At 49.3% G+C, this 13,082-nt stretch overlaps 1 protein-coding gene across 2 annotated transcripts in view; it reads left to right on the plus strand.

Annotated features, from left to right (window-relative positions):
- The first annotated feature begins 6,230 nt into the window (after positions 1-6,230).
- The window catches only part of CORO1C (coronin, actin binding protein, 1C), a 52,096-nt gene continuing 45,244 nt past the window's right edge, over positions 6,231-13,082 (plus strand). Inside the window, exon 1 of one of the 2 annotated variants that reach the window (XM_010582086.1) lies at positions 6,231-6,252. The gene's annotated coding sequence lies outside the window, so the exon portion shown is untranslated. Of the gene's footprint in view, positions 6,253-12,225; positions 12,248-13,082 lie in introns of those variants that run through there. The other variant, XM_010582091.1, reaches the window with a different exon arrangement.

Genomic DNA, 13,082 nt, shown 5'->3' on the forward strand with positions numbered 1-13,082 from the left:
TTCAGGGAGGAACATGTCAGTGTTTACCTTGGCAGGGTAGCAAAGCGCAGGCTGGGGATGCTCTCCAGCTTTGGCACACTTGCTAATTGCCCTTAGAGTCATTAACCCCCACCAGAAATAACTTGCTTTTTAGGGTTTTGGGGGGTTGACTCGGCTTGGAGTTGGCAGCTGTCTGTCACCCATCAGTTGAGCGCAGCAAAGCATGATTTACTGCCTGCCCTCCCTGCCCCGGCGCTCAGCCCGGCTGCCCCAGGGGGCTGTGACACTCTCACCGGATCCAGCCGCCCAGACCTGGGCAGGAACCGGTACTTGCAGCTAACTTCACGATGCTCACTTGCCAACTCCTCATGCGCACGGAGCTCGGGCCACAAACTCATCAGGGTGAATTAAGTGACTTAAGTCCTACTGTGGCCTTAGCAGAGGCTGGGTTTGATTCCGGTGTGGTAAGGGTACAGCAATATGCTGTGTGAAAGCAAGGAGCTGGGGAACATCTTCCTTTCGCCCTGCAGCTGAGTCTCACACTGGGGTCACACGTGGCATGTGCTGGCTGATGCTGCTTCGTGTCACCGACACATTTCTGGGCAGCACTCACAGGGTCTTGTGCACGGACAGCAGTTCACCAGCTGGGAAAATAATCTGCAAATGACAGAGGGCAGACCCCTGGGCTCCTTGGGATGGGTTTGTGAGGGTTTTGGTCTTCTCCTTACACCTCCGAGCATCTCTGGTGGAAATGCAGCTCTTCTCCCAGACACGGGAGCAGGGTGCTGAGCTGGTCTGCCGCTGTGTGAGCAGATACCTGCTGCAGGAGCTGCAGCATCAGGAGCTGGAACTGGCATCTGACACTCCCCTGATCAAGGACAGAGACCCCCGGGCTGAGTCGCCCCGGCACGGAGCGCTTGGCTGGCTGTCAAGGCCTTCCGAGGGTTGCCCAGACATGCTTATATGATGACACATGAAGGAAAACAACGGGAGCGAGTGTGCGTGTGTGTGTGTACGACTTTTACACCCTGGGGGTTAACTCTCTCCAGCACTGAGCCACAGCAGAACTGGAAGCTCCGTGCTGAGCTGGGAGCCCCAGAGGCTCCCACACACCAGACCTCCGGTTTGGGGAGACAACAGCTTTCTGCTGCATCATGCTTTTGAGGTCCTTGGGACAGAGTCTGTCCCTTAGCCAATGCTTGGCTGGTTCACAGGACAACGCGCCCCACTCCCTGCGGCTTCCCAAAGATGGAGATCTCCCCACCGTAGCTGTGTGCAGGTTTGCATCTCAAGACCTGCATGTAAGAGCTTATATGTTAGAGAGGCACCACGAGACAGGACTGTGGAATGGCCAGAGGGTGCCCTGTGACTGCCGGTGAGTTTGTGTGTCTTTTTGTTCTTGTTATGATTGAAAGTTGGTTCTTTATGGAGCGGTTCTTGTTATGGCCAAATGTTACATCCTGTTGTGATGTTGCTATGGCAAAGACAGGCAACATCTGGAGCAAGACACGTTCTCTCCGACGACCGTCAGAGGGTTTATTTATAGCCTCACTGGTGAAAGGAGATGCCTGAGCATGAAGCCTCTGCGGGCAGATCATGGCAGGGGCAGCCTGGCACTGGGTGCCCTCCTGGTTGGGACCCAGGGCAGTGGGAAGATGCGAGATCTGACCAGATCCATTGCCTCACCTGCCCAGTGGAGGAGCCTGGAAGTGGTACTGAGCAGTAATTGGAAAGGAGCAGATCTCCTTGAAGACCCTCTGACTCCATTCTTTGCCCTTGATGGGAGGAGGATGGTTCCCTACCAGCTTTTCTCTGTTTCATGTTGGGGTTGGGTGACCGCAGGGGTGGTGAGCAGATATTATAATGATGTTATTGGGGGAAAAGATCAGGTTTGGCAGGTGAGTGAGGCTGGTTTTAGTGAACAAAGCGATGCGCACAGAGAAGCAACAGGAGGGATGCAAAGGGCCACTGCTGCACTTCAACACCAGCAGCCTGCTGCAGCAAAGAGGAGAAGCTGTTGCTCTGGCAGTGGGTCTCAGCTGCCTGCAGCCCCAGGGTGATGCCTCTGTGTCACTTTACACTGGGTTGTGGCTGGACAGCCACGCTGGCTCTAAAGGGGTAGAAATGTAAATATTTTTCTAAGCAGAAGCTGAGAGTGGGCACTGCCTACATGAGATGAGCTGGTTCCTGCGATGGATGGAGGGGCAGGGGATGCAGGGCTGCAGCAGGCGCAGGCCAAGCTGTGCTGCCGGCGAGGCTCCCGGTCCATCCAGCCATTGCAAATGTGCTGCTGTTTGGAATACGTGTGGTGGCAGGTCCTCTCTGTGTGTGCACATACACACACATGCATTTTGTATTGATACGAGCAGCTCTGCTGCTTCAGCCAGGGGAGCTGCTCAGCTGGGGAGCAGCTGATGAGCCGGTCAGGTTTGCTCCAGCCTCAGCCCTCACCCTGGGTGTTGCATATTCCCTAAAAGTCTCTTCCTCTCTGGTTTGAAGGACGGGGGCAGCAGGGGCAACACTGCAGTGGCGACGCTGCAGCAGCTGCCATTTCCTTTTATGCAGACGGTTCAGCAGCAGAAACCACATTGCTCCCATGTCAGACTTTCCTGAGTGTTTAATAAGCAGCTCACAGGGAAGTGGTGCAAAACACTGTAGAGCAGGGTAGGGCAAACCCAGGTCCAATGACCCAGCTGTGCAGCTTCCACACCAGCCCTGGGCTCTATGACGCCCACACAGGGCAGGCCAAAAAAATCAAGATGATATCTCCAAATCATGACAGTTTGTGAGAAACCTAGAATGTATTTGGCTTTGGAATGGGGAACCAAGGGCGTTGGCTCAAGGGGAAAAAAACCAAGTTATTGATCAGGTCATCGTGCCACTGCCAAGCATGCCTCAGGCTGGTGAGTTTATCCCACGGAGAGGTGACTTGGCTTTAAAATTCGTCACTCACGCAACTGTCAGCAAATCTTGCCGCAGCATTTCAGTACCTGGTGGGATCGGTGCTGCAAGGTTCCCCCCCTACTGCCGGTGTCTGCAGGGAATATCGTCTGCTCCTTGCTCAGCTCGGGAGCCTGGCTGCCGGCCCCAGTCCTGCTGGGAAGCGGTTGTGTTTGTTTTGGGCAGCCTCAGCGGGGATTTAAAACTTCCAATGGTAACAAATGGTGTTTTGTCTCGCTGCAGAGCAGCTCTGCAATGTGCATTGATAAAAAACTATCCCTTACGAGGGGGCCTGGCTGGCTCCTGGGCTGATAAGGGCTGGGATAACCGTCATCCCTTGCTCCTTCCCCTTGACGGTAGCCAGCACTCGCTCCTGAGCTGGCTCGTGGAGCAGGGGACGAGGTGGTGGCATCACGAGAGACCGTGGTCCAGGTGTCAGCCACACAACCCATGTGAGAGCATCAGCTGTGCTCAGAGGGCTGCTGGGGTCCCTGGGGGCTCTGGATGAGGCCCCAGCAGGATTTTCTGGCCCGCCGAGTGTCAGCAGGATGCCTTTAGCCTGGGGTCGATGGGCAGGTTGCTGGGAGCTCTTCACAAACTCTGGGCTGATATTGGGGTAACTCAGCCCCTGCTGGGAAGCAGCACCTGACTCAGCCCCGGCACTGCGGAGGTGCCTGCGGAAGCTGTGCCACTGCCTGTGTCTCTTTAGGGACCATTTAGGTGTTTTCCTGCATCCCGCTTTGGGATGATTCCCGGGATCGGGATCAGGCAGCCAGCACCTCGTGCACCATAAAAGGCAAAGCGCTGGGGAAGAGCTGCTGGGGTGGGAGCCATGGCAGCCGCTGCGGTTCGCTGCAATGCCAGGCATCCCGGCTGTGTATAAATGGATTTGAGCCCTCCAGCTCTCCTGCTCCCCCTCCTTCCAGAGAGTTTACAGGAGCCCGTTTGGCAGAAGGATTATCCAAAGGGAGGAACTTTCTGCTTGGAGGATTGTTTAGAGAAATGCCCAGAGCGTTAATAGGGATTTTTGTTAAGTTATGTTTTGGAGTCTCCTAAGGGAAACTTGTTTCTGAGGCTGCTGTCGGGCTTCTCTGTTTATCTCGAGTGGTCTTTTTTATGTCACAGCCATTCCCTTAGCAATAATATATTCCCACAGATCATTCCAGCCGATCTGTCTCTGCCCTGTGTGCTCTGTGCAGGCGGTATCTCTCCCCAAAACACTGGGACGCAGACCAAGGCTGTGCTCCGCTTCCAAGGAAGGAGCGCTGGGGGAGATGCTTTGTGTCCATCGGGCGCAGGGCAGGGAGGCAGGGAAGAGTGCCAGGGGCACAGATGCGGGTTTGTAAGCTCTCCGTGAAACCCACAGAGGAGCTGACGGAGGTGATCCTGCCCAGACAAGCCGCAGCAGATGACCTGGCAATAAATCGCTCTGGAAGCAGTGAGATCGGAGGGAAGCCAGGGAGGATTGCTGCATGGGACCGTAGGGAGTTATTGCTGCAGCAGGTTGGGGAAAAGAGGAGAGTCCCTGAAGAAAGATGCAGATGGGTAGCAAGTCCTGCCCGTAAAGTGCTACGGACCGCAAATTAGAAGCTGGGGGGTGCTTTTACAGTTATTCAGGTGGGATATATTTGGGTAGGGACCAGTGTAGCATCAGCTCTGACAGCTGTTGTGTTAGGAGAGAGCGTCCTGCCCTGCCGCAGAGGATGGGCTCCACCACACCGACATGCATTTTCATCTCTGCTGGCCATGAGGCTAAAAAACGCCAATTCACATGACCCAGGCACGGAGGCTTCCAAGCTGCCTCCGTCTCTCCCAGTAGCGGAGGAAGGAGAAGGCGGTGCTGAAAGTCTGCTGAGACCCAAGGTGGGAAGAAATCTTGGCTGGCCATTTTCAAAGCATTTGGACCAGGAATTACAGTGACCGAGCTCCTGGCCATGGAAACCTCCACCTGGCAATACTATGGATATTTACAGGATGACACAAGTAAGGCGAAGGGGGGAGACTGCGCTACTTCCCGGGGAGCCTCTGCAGGGACATGCGAGGATTATACCCTGCTGCAACTTGGCCAGGAGGGCCTGGGGCATGGGCTGGAGAGGGGGGACCTTCCCGACCCTGGGAGCGACACGCAAACTCCTGCCAAGAAGTCAGAGATGAGCAGCAGCAGGCAGAGAGGGCAGCGGGGGCTGGCAGGGGACCCGTGCTTGGAAGACCACCCCGTGACAAAAGAGTGCAGGAGAGGGGAGGAGGGAGAAGCCCCTCTGAAGGTGTACGAAGCGGAGGTTGGGCACAGGCGAGCGGGCACGGGCAGGACGGTGAAGCCGGTGGTGTACAGGCTGGAGGAGAGCGAGTACAGGCGCCTGATCGAGGAGGCAGAAGCAGAACCTGAGGAGGAGTGGGAAGGGACAGAGCACAAGGTACCTGTGAGACAGGAGGGCTACCCAGGGGATGGGAAGGTGGCAAGTCCGAGCCTAAACAGGCTCAATGCTTTCCAAGGAGTCCTCAGGAGACAGATAAGCCGTTCGGACTCTGAAAGCAGTGCAGAGAGCAGACAAGTGAATAAACTGACCCTGAACTCTCCCTCAGAGGGAAACAAGCCGAGTGTCCCCATCAGGTCAGATAGCTTCGAGCGAAATGCCATGCTCATGGATTACATTTTGCAAAGCAAACAGGAGGCAACAACATCTGTTTCCTACGTCCCCAGAGAAAGCAGCAAGGCAGCTGAAAGCTTCAGGCAGGCAGCAAGCTTCGCCCTCCAGCCTGACGGCACTCCAGACCTTTGCCAGAACGGCCAGAACAGTGAGGAGGATCTGGCCAGGAATCCCGAGCCAGACAAGCGGGTAGCGAAGAGCCTTGAGAGAATGGTGTCTGGGGTTGCAAATTATGTTTCGGTGGCTAGAGACACTGGAAAGCTTTTGAGACAGAGCAGCAGCCAGCTCCTCGAGAGCAGGGAACAGCTCGGAGGTGAAGCAGATGCAGGGATACTCGATTCATACAGCCAGAAAAAAACCCCACCAGCCCCTCCTGTCAGGTCCCACAGCAAAGAGAGCCTGGCGTTGAGTATGAGCAAGACTGTGGCAATGACGGAGGCTCTGCTGGAGCCCCGCAGCGATGCAGCGAAGCCTGCCAAGGAGCAGTGGGCAGCTGCAGGCGCGGAGCAGCGAACTGGAGGCAGGACTGCAGGAGGAGGGGGCTCGGAGGAGCTGGAGCGGAAGGGGAGGAAGAGTCAGGAGGATGAGAAAGTGCTTAAAGTTGCCGACGCAAAGAAAACCTTCGAAAAACCCAAGCCGTCAGAGGGGAAGGCAGCGACGCCACTGGCCAGCACTGCCAGAAAAGGTGAGGTGTGATGGCTCTGCCGCGGGCAGGCTGGCAGATCCTGGCTCTGCCTCGTGGTTCTGTGGGGCCAGGGTGGATCTGGAGCACACTGCAGGGTGAGGGGAGGTGGGAACATGGCGGTCGTGAGGCTTTTCAGAAAATAGTTACCTTGTCCTGGCCGAGCAACAGGTGGGATGCGCTCAGGGCATGTCTAGCGATCTATGGTCGTAACGAGGCAGTACAAAAATCAGGCATTGATTCACGTCTACTGTCCGCTTGGTAAAAGTACTTCTTGCAGTGGAACTGCTTTGTGAGAAAGAGATTTGCTTTTTAAGAGTCTCCTGTATATAAATAAGTATAATATCCGGTACTCCTATACTGCTTTTCCCCGAACAGATACAGTGCAGAAGCGCCCATATGACACTTTCTCCCGCTGCCGTGTGGGATTATTTGCCTCTGCCTCTCTAGGCACTGGGTGAGCCGATATAATTTTATTTTAATTATGGCATAGAAAGGAGGCATTATTTTCCTTAGGTTCTTTTTCTCCTGCACTGTGACTTAGCCGAATAAGGCTTTCAGGAGAATGACATCAACTTGGAAACCCTTTCACTGAAAAACTATGGACAAATGAACTTTGTTGAAATTTTTCTGGTAAAACAGCGGTTATGCAGAAATAGGGAGAGATTAAAAATGAATGTTTGAAAGTTTGGATCCTGCAAGGGCATATCAGACCCATCCTGGTTAACTTACATCTTCTGTTTATTGACAATCTGTGATTGTGGATTTCCTTATAAGGGAAAATAAATGTGTAAAGGCACAGGAAATTTATGCTAGCTTTGAATCAAACAGCATGTTTACTTTAAAAAAATAAGTGTGATTATCCCACCATGCTTGGTACATTGTGCTGTCAACTACTTTCATTCACGGAAGTCACAAAACCAAGTCAGAATATGAATATTGCCACAGAGTTTGTGTGTGTGTGTCAGCGTAACAAAAAGCCTAGAGCGATGAAAAACAGATCCTATGCTCTCAGGAAGCATCTGAAGACACACCATCATTCTCACGATGTAAAAAAATAGGGTTGTGAAATATTTGTCACTGCAAACTCTCTGCCATCTGACAGACTTGGGCTCTGTACCTGAAGCAGTGCTAGTACTGGCGTTATCAGGGTGCCTGGATATATGCAGCCTCTCCACTCCTCCTCGAGCAGGAGATTTGTCTGATTAAATGGTACAGTTGATATGGCGTGTTTTCATCAGCCAGGTCAGACAGAGGGAAGTTTTCATCAGCAATGAGGCATGCATCCTTTGCGGGGAACAGTAGGAGCAGGTGGATGCAATAGGTGATCTTACAGAGGAAGGGGGTGAGAAGGGACCGCAAGAAATCCTGCTGCATCCCTAAGGCAATACTGGCTACAGCTAACTCACTCCTGACAGATGTTTACCTACTTGTTCTTCAGGAGAAACAAGGAGGAAGGGTCAAGACAATCTATTTCCATGCTGAACTGTGAAAATGTTGCAGTAAAGAAGAGTAGGAATAGCTTCTCATTTTGCTATATCCGTGACACAGTCCATTGGGGTTTTTTAAAATCTGTTTCTAAACACCTACCTTCCCAAACCTCATACTGCCTAACCAAACACGAACATCTCGTGTATATTTACGATTACATGATTCCTTTCTCATATCTCTGATTTTTCCAGCACCTTTGGTCCAACTTGATCCTAGACAGCAGGGAGAGAAACAGAACAAGATGGCAAAAGGATTCAAAACTGGTTGAATAATGAGGACAAGACTAGGATACGTGATAAGTGTAACATGGAGTACTGCAGGAGTCACAGCGCCTAGCCTCATGTTACTGCTCACTGCTCACAGCCCCTGCGCCTTACATGGCTCCTGGCTGTTTTTTTTCTGCTATTCAGAATGATAGGAAGTGTCAATCCCAGGATATTCATGTTGTAAATAAAATACAGCTTTCTTTTTCTTTTTTTTTTTTTTTGTGTTCTGCTTTCTTGTCTCGCTCTTCCTAGTTCATCGTCTGGTGTAGTGGAGATGGCAACAGAGAAAACCCCATCTGTTGCAATTAATTGCTTCATTTTTACTTGGTGTCCCAACATTTTAGTTAGGTAGTGGGACCACCTCCCCTTCATCACAAAAATGGGAAAAAAAGAAAGAAAAATGTATCTCACGATCCTGTACAATGATGGAGAAGGAAAACACAGGAGGAAATAGGCTAGCTTGAAATTAATGTAGATATTTCCTTTTGCTGTAAAATCTTCAGGCAGCATGTATTTCTATGCCTTTCCTATAGATGAGTTGGTAGGGAAGTGTATGACATCTGTATTACTGCAAATAACATGCATGAGAGTGTGTATATGTAGTAATAAATGTGCTTTATGCAAGGTATTGTAAATCATTAATAACAATAGCATAAATTATTAATGCCCACCCTGACCTAATGTTCACTTATTATTACTTATCAATCTCCGGCATCTTCCATCCATTCCAAGCAGCACACAAACAATGTCATCGCAAGTGCTCGCTCACTGCAGCGGATTTTCATTACCCTTTGGGGAGGGGGCTTGCGATGTCAGCCCAATTTACCGGGTCTGGAAGTAGCGCAGGGACTCGTTCAGTGTCATGCAGAAAGGTGGGACAGACCTGGGAATAAATCTAAGGGGTGATGATGCCTAACCCTCTGCTTTAATTCACATCCTCCTCTTTCCTCCTTGTCCACATGCTCTGATACACTCTCGTACACTTCTCCCTTCCTGGCTGTTATTTTAAAAATCTGATTGAACATATTGCTCTCCTTATCTTCATTCCATAATTCTACAGCTCCCCTTTCTGGCCAAGGATTGAATAAGGCTGAACAGAATGGATTTTGCGCTCCCTCTCTCTCTCTCCAGCCAAACCCTTTGCTGGATCTGGGGAACAGATCAGCACAGGGCAACACTTCCCTGGGCAGACCACGTAATCCCGTCCAAGAGACAGAATTGATTAGCCATAATCAAGAGCTGTTACGTGGTCGCTGTTAGTGCAATTCTGTCTTGGCAGCTGCTCAATGTTTGATGATCATTGAAATGTCCCTTAAAAATCAGGCTTGTAAGCAGTTTAATAAAGTTACCCTTGCCACTCGATATGTGCCCAATGGACACTGAGAAAACAAGGCAGAAAGAGTAAATCTAATGCTATCCCACGCATGGAAAATGGCCTGGTGTTTTTTCTTTTCATTGCAATCAGTTCCGATTACCCTGCATAAGAAAAGCACTACGTTTCAGTAATGTTAAGTGAAACGTAAGATCACATCACGGATTCCAATGGGAGCACCTCTTCTCAACGCTGCTCAATCTGGCCTTCCGTATATAGATTGCCAGAGCCATAGAAGAAGAAATACAAAAATATGCAACTTTCAGGTGGGAGAACCTAGTGCTTCCTGTAAAGTTATTTAAATATAATAATAAATCAAAAGCCTTCCAGAAATAAATAGATAAATAGTGGACACAAATGTCCTTCAAAAGTTGTATAACTTGGATATCTGCAAACCCAAGCTCCGAAACACAAACTGTCATGTCTGGCATATTTTGCATGACTTAAAAGTTAAGCTGCAAAATAACAGGACTTTAAAGTGCTGATCTCTCTAAACCCTCTGTAAGCCGTTTTCCTTCATTCAGAATATACTTAGCAGTGAGGATTTAAGCAAATTGAAATGTTCGAGGCAAATTCATCCCTCAAGTGACTTTACTGGTTCTGAATGACTCGGCTGCCGTCCATCTAAGATTGCTCAGAGACTCCAAGCCAAATTGCATAATATCAGTGAAGGCCAAAGAAGCCATCAAAATTTCTCATAGAAAGAGGTGCCTCAGGTGTTTGTATCTTTCTTTACCTTTTCTAACTAATAACAAGGAAGGCTGTGGGGCATACCGAATGCATTACTTGTAAGGCATGTCAAGATCATCATAGGAACAAACCAGCATGATTTATTGCAGTGATGGAATTGATGCATATTTGCAAGCAAGCTAAATATAGCTGCTGACATAAGTTTCAGAGGTGGAGTCTGTAGACACAGTGCTGTTCCGTATAAAGGCTGTGAGATAGACTGCAGCAATCGTGCATTGATGTAGTGGAGGGCAAAATATGTGGGATGGATAAAACTAGTGAAATGTATTTTTGAATAAATTCTGAATCTTTTCTGCAAGATTTAATAATCAGGCGTGTTGGTACTGATAAAATAGAAGGACAACTTTTGTTGTATGGTTCCTTGTAGCTGCAATAATTTGGTAATAGGATATTTTCCTTTACAAAAATTAGAATTTGTGATATAGTTTGACAAGTTGTTAGGCTTACATCACTCTGGCTATAATTTAAGTACTGTTTGTTAGAATGATTTTATTCAGCTGAAGTGATGAAGATTAACTGTTTACAGTGGAACCAAAGAGCATGTGTAAAATCTTAGCCATTCCTTCCATTGTTGAAGACTTCAGCCCGAAATTTCTTCATGTCATTTCTTCATCACCTTGTACAATGAGCTGTTGTGATCTAAATGGCTCATTAATCCAAGTCAGGATCTGAGTGATCTTTGGAGCATTTCCACCCAAATGTTTAAGGAAGTGCTAGTGTAAATTCAACAGGTATCATTTCCTTTCGAGTCCATCCTTAGTGACTGTTCCAAGGCCATGTCGAGCAAGCTGTGCTACAGGTGTATCCATCCCTGCAGCGACAACATGAACCAGGAACCAACCATTCAGGTGGCAGTTACTGAGAGGATTAGGTTTCAATCAGGTTTCTCAGGACAAATTTCACTTTGTGTCCTCTGTGCATCGCTCTCTTTTTAGATGGATACCAAAAATCTTCCTTGATTTCTCTTCCAAGCTGTTGGGTAGTGCTGGGTACTGCTGCCTTTGCCGTTGTTTTTCAATACAGGGTAAAGGATCACCTGGTACATGATTAAAATATAATTTCAAGATTGCCCACTGTTTTGAGCTAGAAGGAGCTACACATATGTATATTTTAAAGTATGATTTCATATGCTTGTATTAATAGTTTTTTATAAAGTTTTAAGCCACACGCACAGGTTCAAGGCTCCTAATAAATTAATGGCTGTGGGACTGGCAGTCAAGACACTCACCTCTATCACTGACTCATTGTGTGACCTTCAGCAAGTCACGTACCTATGTGGAAAATATGAATCACAATCTAAACCCACTAAACTACAGATTACCTGCGGGTCTGCTCCGAGGCTGCCAAACTGCTTTCGTTTTCTTCTTCTTTTTTAGCTTTAAAGAGATTGTTTGAGGGAGGAGGGTGGAGAGTAAGTGTGCTGGGCTGGCTTTCAGAAGGAAGGTATTAATTTCACAGTAATTGGTGCCGTGGGCAGTGCGTGGCAAGGATGCAGGCTTGCAACTCTAATCTTTGGGTGTATAATTTTTTAATCAAGGTGTTGCTCAGTATGCAGGAGAGACTTTCCTGCTTATTGAATCAGTGGTTAAACTAGTGTCAAAGTTTAACAGATGTTGGATAACATTGGTTTGTTTAATTTGTAGCTACTGTGGCATCTGATGTTTCCATCAGCTGTAATCACCAGCAAAACCAGGACAAATCTATCTCTGTGAGGCTTTCCGCATGTTTTAACACCCAGCTATCACTTAACAGGGTGTAGTTCACAGTCCTGTCGCAGTTTCACCGGGAAGAGGAGGCTTCTCAGCTCAGCTCAGCTCACCACAACACACATATTTCTCCAAATTCTGAAGGATTATGAGGGGAGTTACGGGTGTGTTGGTCCCCTGAAGAATTAGGTCCCTTAAGCACCTAACCACATGCAAATGAATTTGCAAATATCGGCCAAAGCGTATAAGGAAGTTAGACTAGCTTTTGGTTTTGGCCATGTATGGTAAACACTGTGCAACGTGGGCACTGATCTAGCATCATTCATCCGCTCTTCAAGTCCCCTGGAGGAACAGACACACGCAGCCATTGAGAGCGGTATTACCCTGCGTGCCTTGAGGTATTTGCTGCACAGGTATTCACCTTCTTACTGTTTACTGTGTACCGTATTAATAACTGTTAGCCTCTTTCATTGAACAGCAGAGATAAAAAAACCCTCTTTACAACCACATAAGCCAGCATCCCCAAAAGCAGCTTTACTTTTAGCACAATGGGGAGAATCTCTGGTTTCAAGCTACTGTCCTGCGCTTCCCATTAAAGTGTGATTTTTAGCAGGGGCTTAAGCTCTCCTTTTGTCACCGTCTTGCTGGCAGTGCCGTTTTCCATGGCAGCAACGGGCCCCAGCAAATCGGCATGACAAAACGAGGTGACATGGTTGTTTTTCTTGCAGAACGGTTGGTTCTCTTCAGCGTCATTTTTCTTGCAGAACGGTTGGTTCTCTTCAGTGTCATTTTTCTTGCAGAACGGTTGGTTCTCTTCAGCGTCGTTTTTCTTGCAGAACGCTTGGTTCTCTTCAGCATTGCTTTTCTTGCAGAACCCTTGGTTCTCTTCAGGGTTGCGCTTGTTGACAGCAGGCTCTGGCTGTGCCCCGCTTGGCCGCAGGCTCACCAGGAACCACATCGGTGGGGTTGCGCCTCACTCATCTCATCAGCACTCGCAATTTTGGGTTTTGTTGCCGTAGAGCCACCAACCCTCCCTGTCCTTTTGCCAGTACATCCCCACCTTTGCTCGCACCCTGGCTATCTAAAGCACAGGACGAGAGTCCCATCCCGGCGGGGAGTCGCAGCTGGGGCTGCGAGGGAAGAGGCCTGAGGCAGGCTGGGGAGCAGCGGGGGTCACCGCGGGGCGCCGAGCCGCCAAGGGGCTGAGGGGAACCGGGCTGCCGCGTCCCCGCCGGGGCCGGGGAGGGG

This window comes from Haliaeetus leucocephalus, unplaced genomic scaffold (genome assembly GCF_000737465.1).
Source record: "Haliaeetus leucocephalus isolate CR32 unplaced genomic scaffold, Haliaeetus_leucocephalus-4.0 Scaffold840, whole genome shotgun sequence".
NCBI classification, from domain to species: Eukaryota; Metazoa; Chordata; class Aves; order Accipitriformes; family Accipitridae; genus Haliaeetus; species Haliaeetus leucocephalus.